This window comes from Thunnus maccoyii, chromosome 16, assembly GCF_910596095.1.
Source record: "Thunnus maccoyii chromosome 16, fThuMac1.1, whole genome shotgun sequence".
NCBI classification, from domain to species: domain Eukaryota; kingdom Metazoa; phylum Chordata; class Actinopteri; order Scombriformes; family Scombridae; genus Thunnus; species Thunnus maccoyii.
In genome coordinates this window covers 3,610,105-3,623,263 of record NC_056548.1, presented here as the reverse complement: position 1 = coordinate 3,623,263, position 13,159 = coordinate 3,610,105, and the positions used below count along the sequence as shown (strand labels likewise).

General features: G+C 39.5%; 1 protein-coding gene across 5 annotated transcripts in view; it reads left to right on the top strand.

Moving 5' to 3' along the window:
- Positions 1-535: 535 nt before the first annotated feature.
- Positions 536-13,159, top strand: part of esr2b (estrogen receptor 2b) — a 41,553-nt gene continuing 28,929 nt past the window's right edge. For 2 of the 5 annotated variants that reach the window (XM_042387831.1, XM_042387832.1), the window contains exon 1: positions 536-788. The gene's annotated coding sequence lies outside the window, so the exon portion shown is untranslated. Of the gene's footprint in view, positions 789-3,542; positions 3,714-4,235; positions 4,369-13,159 lie in introns of all 5 variants that reach the window. The other 3 variants (XM_042387830.1, XM_042387829.1, XM_042387828.1) reach the window with 3 other exon arrangements.

Sequence of the window (13,159 nt, the reverse complement as noted above, 5' to 3'; positions counted from 1 at the left end):
CTGATGTTTTATTGCCTTCATCATAACATCAGTTACAGCTTATTGTGAATTTACACAATCAAAATGTATCACATGGACTCAGAAAGGTGATTAAAGTTGAATCAAATCCAAACCAAAGATGCAGCAGCTTCAATCTGGAGGTTTTTGTTCAAATGTCAGTTCAGCGTTAATTGCAGTTTATAGGATCAGATATTTTCTTGGTGGATATAAATTGTGCTGGTGGCTCCATTTGGTCTCATGGTGTTTTTTTTTATTGTGTTCTATCTCTTTTAATGATTAACTGAGCAGATGACCGCTCAGAAATGACAGATGTTCAGTTTGTGGTCTGATCAGAACACTTAACTTCTACTTATATATGGCATATGTCTTATAAAGACTACAGAAAAAAAAATAATGCCAAAAAAGCATTTTATTCGTCAGCTGTGTAAAGTTACTGACCCTCCTCCTCCTGTGAGCAGCGCTGCCGGGCAGCTCTCCAAAAAGGCGTGACCAGTGACGTCTCCGAATCGGCCAGACCCATAAACCTGGTACTTTGAGAATCCAGTGGAAAGAGAGGGATAAAGGAAATACTGAAACGCGTGGAGTGAAGTTCTTGGAGGAATAACGCGGAGGGAATAAGCGTCTGTTCATGTGATTCGTGTTTATAGTTTCACTTTTACGCGTCACAGCTGTTTTTTTTTTCTGCCTTCAGCAGCGGCGGCAACAACGGAGGCGCTGAAAACCGACAAAAACTCCAACAACAACAACAACAACAGCAGCAGCAGATCACCGGCTGAAACCACTGACAGGTTCGTGACATGAAATAATATTTTTTAATCTCCAACTTTACTACCATAGAAGAAGAGAAAAGACTTTGACTGCGGTGCGTTTCGGGGGGAAAAGTGACCAGTGGTTCGGATTCAGGTTGAACAGGTGCAGCTTCTGCTCTGATCCTGAAAGTAAATTCTTTCTCTTTATAAGAATTATCTGGATTTAAGAAGCTCAGCTCCAGCAACAACTTAAACGGTGCTTTGCAGCCTCAATATATTAACAAGCAATTCATTGTGATTGTTTTATTGATTATTTGTCAGGATGGCAACTTGTTAGAATCAGCTGAATCACTGCAAAAGGAGCAAAAAGGTTTAAATTGAAGAAGTGGTTTTGTTTCAGGCTGTAGGATTCTTTAATTTTTAAGGGAATCCTAAAATATTTCTTTAACTCCTGGAAATATGACAAGAGTTTATTACAGTGTGATCAAAGGTGATGGTTAAAGATATCAACAAATATGATAATGTTGCTCTGTGTTCAGTATCTACTGATAAAACCAAACTATAGTCCTGTGCGGAGAGACCGCAGAAGAAAACTAATATGTCACAGAGTTACACAGAATTTGTCAAAAACAAGATTATTTCACAGAGGTCAGTGTTGAGTCATACAGTCTAAAGCTTTGGCTGCAGGGCACATAATTAGCAGCTAAATGCTGGTAAAATATGTGAGTGGTTGGTAGATTTGCTTCACTCAGCAGCCATAAAAACAGTGGTGATCCATTGAGTGGCTGATAAAATCAGAACATTCATGAACCATTTGCCTGGTGGATAAAAAAAGTTAATTTGCACTCTACCTCGGGCTGGATGTAAGCACCTGTACTACGGCAGTAAAAAACACACTTTTTGTTGTTGAATTGAGAAGTTTGAATGCGCTTTTTCTGTGAGGCGTTTATGGACAAAAGTAATGTTCAGTGTCTCAGTCAAGAGCTGAGTTTGGCTTCACTTGTGCTGGTCTGACAGAGACAATAGAGACATCAGACCCGACCGCTCCTCCTTCCTTTTTATAAGGCTGAATCTTCCTCAGTCTCTCGGTAAAAGGAAAAGTCCAGACCTGTAAGCCCCTAAAGTGGAATCCAGTGGATCCAGATCCCACCGGAAGTCCACCAGCCAAATGGAACACACATTTTCAGTGGTATTTATATAACCAAATATCACAAATTGCAATTTTTCCTCATGGAGCGTCAGTCAAGTCAAAGCGTTTATTGTCATATGCACAGTTACAAGTTTCCCTGTACAATGAAATCCTTCCTTTGCCTTTCACTCTGAATACCGTTTATCAAAGAAACACAAGGTATAGAAATGATAAAAATAAAGAAAATTAATAATAAAATGTCAGGAGAGATTAAAAAAAAAGTAATAATACAATATACCACCATACCAATATACCAGTATCAGGCGATTAAATATATGTGCACGATTCTATATACAGACAGCGGGTGAATGTCTGAGTGTGCGTGTGTGTGTGTGTGTGCGTGTGCGTGCGTGCGTGTGTGTGTGTGTGTGGAGGGAGTGGGAGACGGGGCAGAGTGAAGCTTCCTGTATGGTGAGGTGGGTCAGTGTGGGGGCAGAGGCTGTGGGTTGGATCTGTTGATCAGTCTGATAGCCTGAGGATAAAAGCTGTCAGTCCAGACTTCCTTTACGATCTGTACATCAAACAACACGCTCTGTCTTTACACCCTCGCCTCGATTTTCAGTTTTTATTTTCACACTCAGCTCTGTGACACTCTACTAGGGGATAGATTTGACCCTTTCAAGGCTGTGAAGGCTCAATTTTGATATATTTAAAGTCCAGAATTTCCGTTTGATGAATAATTTCTGCCAGAATTTTACTTTGAAAGGCTTGAGAAGCCTCTGCACCCAAAAAAGAGAATATATACTGTATATTAATGCAAACATGAGTGGAACCTGATGAAAATGTTTCCATAAATAATTTGCAAAATGTAGCTTATACTATCTGTCATATCTAACATCTGGTCTGTAGTGAAAGGACCATCGCTTCATCCCAAATTTTGCAAATCCTTCACCGCTGCACTGCACAATGATATCTGTCTCTGCAGTTGATGAACAGCCTTGATATGAAAAAGTTTGCATATCACACAACAGCAGGTGTAAATGAAACCGATCAGATCAGTCAGTTCAGTTTTAAAAGAAGTTGATATTCCTGCAGAGACTTAGAGCCTTTTCACACCTGAAAGCCCAAACCGAGGTTTGTGTTTTTGTTACATTATGAACATTTGATCCGGATAGTTTTGGTCTCACGTTGCAATTATGCAGAGCACTAAAACCTTACATGACATACCTTCATCCTGTCATCATCACCTAGCTGGGCTGCGTCCCCTTATGCTTGACATTGATTGGTTTGAAGATGGGACGGCGTCTGACGTAGACGTGTTGTCAATTCAGCAGGTAGCTTTCTATCGGCGTTTGAATTAATGGAGAAAAATGAATGAACAGATTCATTTCGTTGCCACTATATTTTATATATATATATACATATATATGTACACACACTACAGTTTCTTCATCTTCAGGTGGCTTTGCTCTCCCGTCCTCTCTTATCCTTTCTTTCTCATCCTCTCCAATACCTGGGAGTTGTTGGCATTTTTATGAGTTTTTCCCAGTCGACTCTTTTATAACGTCGTCATACCATATTTTAATTAAAAACTTGGTCTCCTCCTCTCCTCGTGTGCTGCTGCGGCTCATTTCTTTTTCTTTTTTTTCTCCCCATGACGATAGCTTACTGGAACTTCCTGTAATCGGTCTGAAAAGTCCAGAAAAAGTTTTGACGCCAGAAACGAACTGAACCACGGTATTCGTCGTTTGGTCCGGATCGTGGTCCAGGAGAGGTTTCACACTTGTAATTTTGGTTGGGATCAAACTGAAAAGTCCTAAAGTCTACCAAACGAGGTAGGTGTGAAAGGGATAAACTTCTTTAAGGGACTTGCATTTCAGTTTATTACAACATTACTATAGTTTTCTTGAAAAGGGACATTTGGTTTGCACTCTAATCTTTCGACGCCGCTGGTGATTATTTTATCACATCAACAAAACCGACCCTATCTGCTCCTGTTCTGCCGGCTCTGCGGTGGAAATCAGTGAGGATGTAAGCTTGGCAACCTCCTCTCCACAGCCTTGAGACTGCTCACCGTGTAATAATAATCTGGCTGTTGCTGTAAATACCAGATTCCTTTTCCACATGCAAATAACCGAGTTGTGGGGGAGTTGAAAGTATGCGTGTGTGTGTGCGTAAAGGGGAGGATGTAGGGAAGTCCTGCCATTACCAGAAATAAGACGTTAGACTTTAAGCACATTCCCTTCCGTTCTCCGGATTTCGCCCACATTGAAAAGCATTCCACCGGCCGGCGCCGAAAAACTCTTCAAGGTCACGCTGCTCAACAATCCCTGATACCCTCCCACTCTAACCCACAGGTCGTCCATCACCCGAGATACACGAGAACAGAGTGTAACTAAAACATGGCAGGATTGAGCTGAAAAGCAGCGTTGCACGTTTGTTTCCCTGCCGCAGTCATCCGGTTATTGGGTGTTTCCAAGCAGGTGGGAGGTGGGTGTTGTAGTGCAGTCACTGTGTCTAGCATCGGGCTGTTACCACACTAAACATGTTTTAAGGCAGTTTGTTTCATGCTTGGAGCGTTCAGGGTTTTTTGGCAGCAGTGCTGTCCACTGCAGGCTTGAAAGATTCATGAAAATCCTGATAAGGTCTTCTGAGAAGAAGACTGATGTCATTTGAACCACTTAAGCTTTCATAGACGTTGATATCTGATAACCAGCATTTGTACAGAAATCTGTGGAGGACAAATTAAATTTAGTATAAACCACAGCACAGACTCATACTCACTGATATCAGTGCTTTTGCATGTATAAGCTTGAATCTTTGATGATTAATGTACTCCAGCAAAACCCAACTGTCCCCCATACAGCAACAGGAACAGCAGTAACAGCCTGTGAAATTATCTTACACATCTATGATTTCAATATAAGTGATGGTGGGCGAAATCCACATGTCTGTACTGTGCAGAGATGCACTGTAAAGATCAGTTGAATCTACAGTAATATGAGGCTTTAGCAGTCCAAGTTAGACAAACTTATTGTCTTTTGAGTGTGAAATTCTTTCTCTGTGTCTCCTCGCTGAGCTGTGGCGGAGGGATACTAACACAAAGAGGAGATTTCTGATTTAAAAAAAACAAACTTTGGAAGATATCCTCTTGATTTGTCCAACTCAGACTGCACCTAGACTTTGAATGCACTGAAGGAAGGTGCTGGATTTTGTCTCCTGTCTCTCACATCAGAGTTGTGTTAGGATGGGATTTCTTCTTCACAGCAAGTATGGACAAGAGGAATGATTACAGTAATTAGTTTAAATGGGTATGTGTTCATTTGAGTATTGTTTTAAGAAAAGGGGGAAAAAAAGTGAACCTTTCCAACGCTAATATCTACCCATAAGAGTCGAAACTTATCCTGAGTGGAGGAGTTTTTGACCACTCAGTAGAGCTGTTCTGACAAGACTGAAGAGTGTTTGATAATGAGGATGCACATGCAAGCTACAAGCACGGGGTGACATTTCTGCTGACTGCAGAGGTCGTTGATGGCGGTGGGAGTAATGTGCTTCTTAACGTAGCAATTGTCTATAAAGGAGCAGAATATTAAGTATCAGAATATTACAAAAAAAATTATTTGCAAATGTTTTACTGTATTGTTTGGTTGATTGAATGCTTCCATTTTCTTGTTCTAAAACTGGCTTTTTCTGTGAGGTTTGGGTTAGGGTTAACCCTAACCCCTAACTCCTAACCCTAATCCCTAACCCCTAACCCTAACCCCTAACCCCTAACCCCTAACCCTAACCCTAACCCTAACCCCTAACCCCTAACCCCTAAACCCTAACTCTAATCCTAACCCTAACTCCTAACTCCTAACTCCTAACCCTAACCCTAACCCTAACCCCTAACCCCTAACCCTAACCCTAACCCCTAACCCCTAACCCCTAACCCTAACCCGTACAAGTGTTCCAAGTTAGATTCAAAAACTCTCTTAACTGCCTGAACGTGTTGTAAATCGCTTGTTTCAGCCTGACAAACGTCACCTGTTCATGAGGAGGTGCGCGTTTGTGAGACAGAAGTAAAGAGGGAATGCTTTGACTAGAAGTTAGATACTAAAAGACGTCTTTCAGAAGCTAAGTGGTCTGTGATGGGAGGCGGTCGAGGGATGTGACAGTCATAGAGGTATTAGAGGAGAGAATATTACACTGTCAGCTGCAACACAAAATGATACTGAACAGAGACCTGCAGAAAGACCCTGAAGCAGCTGCAATTTGCAGTAAATTTGTAAAAGTATAAGTAAAAATCATAAAATCTAAGAAAAGTTTGTTTTAGTTATATCATTTTAGGTGATTTCTGTATTATATTTAAACTCCAAATTCATTCAGATTGAGACATTATGACTCTAAATGTTTCTCCTCTTGTGAAGAAAGTTAGAGACCATCTGAACATGACTAAATTTTATTTCTACCTAAGAGAAAATTCTGATCACGAGAAAATTGATGAATGCCACTGGGTGCCATGTTCAAATATTATATTTGAGGCAACATAAAAAACAAACATGAAATTGTAAAGAGAACATGCATAAAACAAGTATTAACAACAGAAATACATCCAATTTGAAGACATAAAGTATGCATCTCTGCACTGAGTCCTATAATTGAAGTCAGCATGTTGAATTGAATTGAATTTTTTAGATACAATCAATGTTTCTCTGCTCTGAACTGGTATGATAAACACATCGCTGTACAGCTGATGGTGTCATAGTCAGCTGCCCTGCTGCTGATTGTTCATGGGGTGTTGGAGGTCACTTGATGTAGGCTGTTTTTTTTTTTGTTTTTTTTTTTTAACATGATGCAAGGATCTGTTTTTTTTGGTCATCACAAGACTGACAGTTTCAGTCTAAATGAAGAGAGAGATTGTTTTTTGGTCATTGTGCATTATATTATTATTAGAGCTGTATGGTGAGTGCTTGAGGACGAGCTTTTGAAGTTTATTTTTTAATTAGGTGACAATGTCTGTGGTTGTTTTTGTGTGTATGATCTGTATTTGTGTGCTGTTGGTCATTTAGCTTTAGTTTATACATAAACCATTTTGTCATAACATTAGAAATACACTTTGTGCAGAAACCTTCACCTACAGTTGCATGATGAAGATCATTGATATAAGCAAAAAAACAAATTTAGCCTCCGTCATGTCACGTTGACATGACATGTCCTGGCATCAAGCTTGATGTGTCTGAGCAAAAAAATGTTTAATACCGGTGTGTCTTTGCTTCCTAGTTTATCATTTGTAGAGGTCAAAGGTCGTTGTCAGCTACTGATCATCTAATCTGCAGTGTCCTAAATCCAGACTTCACATAAATTCTAAGCAGGTGTTGAGTGTAGCCCGACTGATTCGGGATTTATGAGGCCAGTAACAATTTTGAGAGTTCAAAAAATATTTAAAAATGAGTTGTTTCAAGTTATTTTTTTAAGAAAAATTGCCAAAATTATCTGGTTCCAGCTCCTTTGCCAGACATATCCTTTTAAATATGGTGTCATATATCAGAACATCACAAAAACAGTTCTAGTCAATAGTTTCATCACCTTTTTTTGTAAATCAGCAACAGTCCAGTACATGCCACTGGTGAAATTAACCTGAACTGACCATAAACAGTCTGAAGTGTCAGTAGACGGGACAGACCTGTTTGCCAGGTAGCCCGTGTAGCCTGCTGAAGCCTCTCGCTGTTCAGCTCCTCCGTTAGCCAGAAGTGCCTCGATCCAGCTCCTCCCACTCCCATGTAACCTGTCCATCTCCTCAATTCAACACAGCTCTCCTCCAGCAGCTCCTTGTTGGCTTTGTAAGGGAGAGAGAATGGCGGAATAAAGGCTGGCTAATGGTTTTGCTGGGGGGTCTTTGTGTTTCGGTATGTGCTGCTGGCTGGGAGCCTTGTTCTGAGGGCTCCATGCTCCATACAAAAGAAATAGACTTGTTTTTTTTTTTTATTTACTGGCCTGCAGACTATGCTGTCTTGAGAAAGATATCGTATTTTCAATCATATTTGTGTCTTGTTTCATGCAGCACACTCATGTTATGACCCAGTGTTCTGGGATTTGTTGCTGATGCATGCTTTGTCGAAGCGTAACAGCCATGTGTGCTGCTTGGAGCTGCTCATAGATGGATGTTTTTTTTAAAGTGCAGCTCTGTGATATTCTGTTTTCGGAGAACATGCTTTCATCTCATCTTCTATCTTCAAAAGGTGGCAGAAACAGCATCAACGAGATCTTATTGTTATCAGAAGAAACACTTTTTTTTTTTTTGTTCTCCAGTGTGAACAAGGTCTTGGATGGACTTTTTCTCTCTGGCTGAGTGTTCCAGATATAGTTTGTTCCTTCATGAGTGATGACCTGGGGTCTCATTTATAACCATTGTGAGCCTGAAAGAGGCAGATGCCACTTCTGGTGCAAAAGTTGTGATCTTTAAAAACAAACTTTGTGGGAGAGCGTGTGCACCTGTACGCAAAATCTGACCCGTGCATACCAACATTTTGGAGACGGGGTGAAAATTGGTGACGCAGGTTTCACATGTTAATTATTGATCCACTTTATCATAAACATTCAAACCAGTAATGTTATTTGTGCTTGTGCCAGTGAGTCATAACTATTCCATAAGCACCTTTCAATTTGAAAAGATATAATCCAACTCGGATCTCAAATCAAAGTCCACTCAGCATTTCATCAGCTGGAAACTAACTGATGAAATTATCATCATCGGTTGTAAAAATCCAAGATGACATCAAATAAATGTATAGAATTGCAGAACAGAGCTCTGATTGATTTTTAGTAATATCTTCTAATACTGTGTTTATATCACCAGGGATGATTTTAATTAGTTTTCATATAGTTTTTGTGTGTAAAATCACTGCATTGAACACATGACTGTCAGTAGAGAGACTGCTGCCACACACTACTCTGTAAATTAGAGAAACACCTGTATGCTGTAAATGAACACGCTGTTTCTTGCGTTTTTAGATATCGAGTGTGTGGTGTAAAAATTACTTTAAACTGGTTAACTAGGATCTGGCCCGCTGCAGGGTGTCTGGTAAGAAGCTTAGCCAGAGATGTCTGACTTTATGATCCACAACCAGAAGTTGTATATGGTTGTTTTGGATTACACACACATAACTTCAGGAAGTCCGAAAATAGGGAAATACAACAGTAAAAAGTCTGTTCACGGTGGTGATTGGCATGGTCCTTTCTCTGCAGCTGCCCGAGTGCAAATAATGAACGAGAGTTCCTGATGCGCTGACTCTTGACGCTGATTCGTCAGGCGTCTCGAGAGAGAGGGACTGATCGATCCAGTGAAAGGAACATATGTACATCATTATTTTATAGTTTTTGTGCACATGTACACTTTTAGTATGGATCCTATGTACTGTTTTATAAACAGTACAGTACCTAAATGTTATAAATAACTGAATGACATAACAACGAGCCACATCCAGTGTTTATATTTGCTGCTCACACATTCAGATGATGCTCTTGTCCAGAAGTGTAGGAGTAGAAAAATATTGTAAATATTACTAAGGTAGTGAGCAACAAGCAACTAGAAAGGTCAAGAGTCAAAGCGGCAATGTTTTGATAGTAATTCTGTGACCACAGAAAGATCATCTAGTAAAAGCAGAAAGCCTTTATGAGGGTTTACATGACTGAAAAATAACTGATCCTAAACACCTTTTCAAAAATTCAAATTCAGCGTCATCTGTCAAAAAAGGTCTGATGAAGCTGTGTTTGTTTTTTTTGCGATGACAAATATAAAACTAGTTTGAGCATATTAAATCCTTTAATAAGACCAATATCATTTCCTGAAACCTTTAAATTTGGAAATGACCTTTTTAAGATCTCAGTTCTTGAACTTCTGCCTGAGTGTCCAAGGACGGTTGAATCGAGGGCAACTTGACTTGGCTGACGATACTTGAAGATATTTCGCCTCTTATCCAAAGGTCTTCACTTCTAACTGACTGGAGGACAGTCCCAGATATTTAACCTCTGCCAGGTCGTTATCAATGTCACTGATACCACTTGGTTCGTTAGTGCTCCTGGCTGTTGTAATGACAGGTGTTAGAGTTGTTGGAGTTACCTGAGGCAGAGTGTAAATGACAGTTGTTGGAGTCGTCACATGAATGGTTATTAAGTCTCCTGGGAGCGTTGTAGGTGGGGGATAAGTGGTGTAGATGGTTTCTCTGACTTGATGTAGATCCTTCACTCTTCTTTCTAACCATGACTCCCCGCCAGTTAGTTAGAACTGAAGTGGCCCATTGGATGAGAAAGTGTTTACAGTGACGTCCAGTTGCCCTCAGTTCAACCCTCCATGGATAACACCTGGATGACTGAGAATCTTCAGATATCTCTGCCTAAGGATCTGATTTAATTGGTAGCACACTATGTTATTTCCAACATGTCTAATCTGTTTTATTACTACTGTTGTTTTTATCGTTTTATCATCTTTTATTGTGATTTTACTGCCTCATTCCCTAAATATTTCAGTCCCTGCAAAGCACTTTGCTGCTCTGTTTTGAAAAGTGCTGTATAAATAAAGATCATTATTATTATTGTATTTCATATCTCTCTGTCAAATAGTTACAGTACTGTATGTGGGATGACATTTACATACTGGATGACACTGAAACTCAAACATCTTCAAATAACATAACATAATAAAATGTCTGCACATCTGGATGTGAGGCAGGCTTGTCGGAAGACGGTGCATCTCGGGTAAAAGTGAAAAAAGTTGTCTTGATTGTTGCCGGATTATTTATTTACAACTTCTACACAAGCGTCATCAGCATCAAAAGTTTGAGAAAACGCATAGATTGCATAGAAAACTCTTAGATAAGAAAAACACAAAATGAAAATAAGTGGAAAGATAATCAGAATTTTGTACACAGGTGTAGATTCAGATTCATTTTCAAACCAAATAATAGAATTACTTTTTCCCTCTTATTCACTAAAACAGTAACTGACTAAAACATCTTTTTTTTCTTGTAATCTCATGAGTGCTTCTTTCGATTTGTTCTAGCTTCTGCTGAATTAGCTACATTGCAAGTCAAATGTCAGCGAGACATTTAATGTAGTCTGTGAAATCAGATCATTACTTAAATATCTGTCACTGCCATCAGTAATATTGCCATAATTCCTCTATTTCAGAGAAATTAACACTTGAAACTAGAATTTAAGACTCAATACAAGATGAGTTGACTTTTCTATGATGGATATTATTTGCACATTATTTTATATCCTCCCTCAGTGGGAAAACAACCTTTCCAGGTGACACACAGACCTTTGACCTGTCATGCTGTGTGTTGCTGCTCGATAACTTAAAAGGCACAGCTAGTCAAGTTAACCTTGACTCAGGTTTGCTTTCACCAAACAGGTGATAACAGCAGAAAATTACTTTTAGAGCAGTTAGTGATGATCTTTGTCTTTGTTAGTAGGCTAGTTTGAGATGCCCGTTAAACAAACTATCTTTCTTTTCTGTTATTGTTTAATTTTACAGGGACAGTGTGTAATTACAAGTAATTGCACAACAGTTGGCTGGTAGCTGACATCTGTTGTGTCCTTGGGCACAGAACAACAATTACACCACATAAAAACAACACATAACACATAAGAAGCCATCAGTGTGAGATAATAAATACAATCTGTATGATAAATACAAGGCAATCATTGGTGGGGACATTGTGGTTCATGGCTACCAAGTTAAACCTACTACTAATAACTGCTTTTTGGTGTGATTTGAACAAACTATATAAAAATTGAAAGCAGTACAGTATTTGATGAAACCACAATGATGAATTGGTTGCTGTGGATGAGAGGTTGTCATACATTTTAGTGAAACTTTCAAAACTGTCCCAATATTTCAGTATATATCTTGTTGTATTGGACTGCTGCGTTAAAAGTGTGTCAGTATTTGTTCCTCAGCTGACAGTTTAATTTGCGTTAGTTGAATTGAGACAGTGTCCTTTGACCCTTTGTGGCCTGCCCCGGTGATGTACCATGGAAAGCTGCCATGAAAACCAGTCTGTCCAAAGCTCAAACTTCAGCACAGACATTCTTTCAAAACAACTTTCTGCATAGTCGATGGGCGAGAGCCAAAGAGTTCAGCCACAGGGGCCTGAAGAAGTAAGTGAGCCGTCTGATCTTTTTGATGTCTTTCGATACGTTGTGCAATGTTTTCTAAGCTTGTGCTTGGCCCTGTGGTTTGGGGGAAATGTTTAACTTCAGGCTTTTTTCCAAATACCATTGAAAGACTGTGATTAATGAATTATATCTAGACTGTTTAATTCTGGCAAGTTTGAGAAGATATTCAAAGTTTATGACTATGATTCTTATTTTTTTTTTACGTGTACCTCACAAGTGTTTTATTGAAATGGTGTAATTTTTTATGACCACTCCTGTTGTTGTGTAGTTGTTTGTTTTTATAAACCTTGATCTGGTTATATTCAGCCCATTTTTATGGACATTTATGAACATTTACACTTTCCATATCAAGGATTTCACTGACATGGTGTTGTGTTGTTACTAAGTTTGGTGTCCAATTTTTGTTTTTGAGTCAAAATTCAGTAGAACATGTGGTCAACTGAATTATATGTCAACAACAACAAAAACTTTTATCTACAGCAGATATGCAGTTATGGTACTGTGTAAAGTGTGTTTAGAGGCATCTACCAATTTATGGAAACAAAGTTAATTGATCTTGTTTGCCAACAATTTGACCTATTTGGAAGTCGAACAGTTATAATCAGGGATGGAAATTAGCACCGGCCACTGGCCAAATGCTGGTGAATTTGCTTTTTACCTGCCAGCAACGGCAGCTGACGTGCTGTAACGTTACCAAATGATGGCAAGTCTCTGCTGCAGTGCGTATCATTTAGTTTTAGCATTTGTGTGACTGTGACGTTACTGTCTGTGCCACTGCGTGTGTGCAGTGTGAACCATCATGTGAATATGTGCGACATATGTGTGTAAATTTGACCAGAAAAAAGGCGGATATATGAGACTGATCAGAGCCGGTCACTGGTCATGGCCGATCATTGTTTTGGATCGGTACATCTCTAGAAACAGCTTTATTGTGGGCACCAAAAATTTTAAATTGGTGTTAATCATGGGGCGGCTGTGGCTCATGAGGTAGAGCGGGTCGTCCACTAATCGGAAGATCGGCGGTTTGATTCCCGGCTCCTCCAGTCCACATGCCAATGTGTCCTTGGGCAAGATACTTAACCCCAAATTGCTCCTGATGGCTGTGCCATCAGTGTATGAA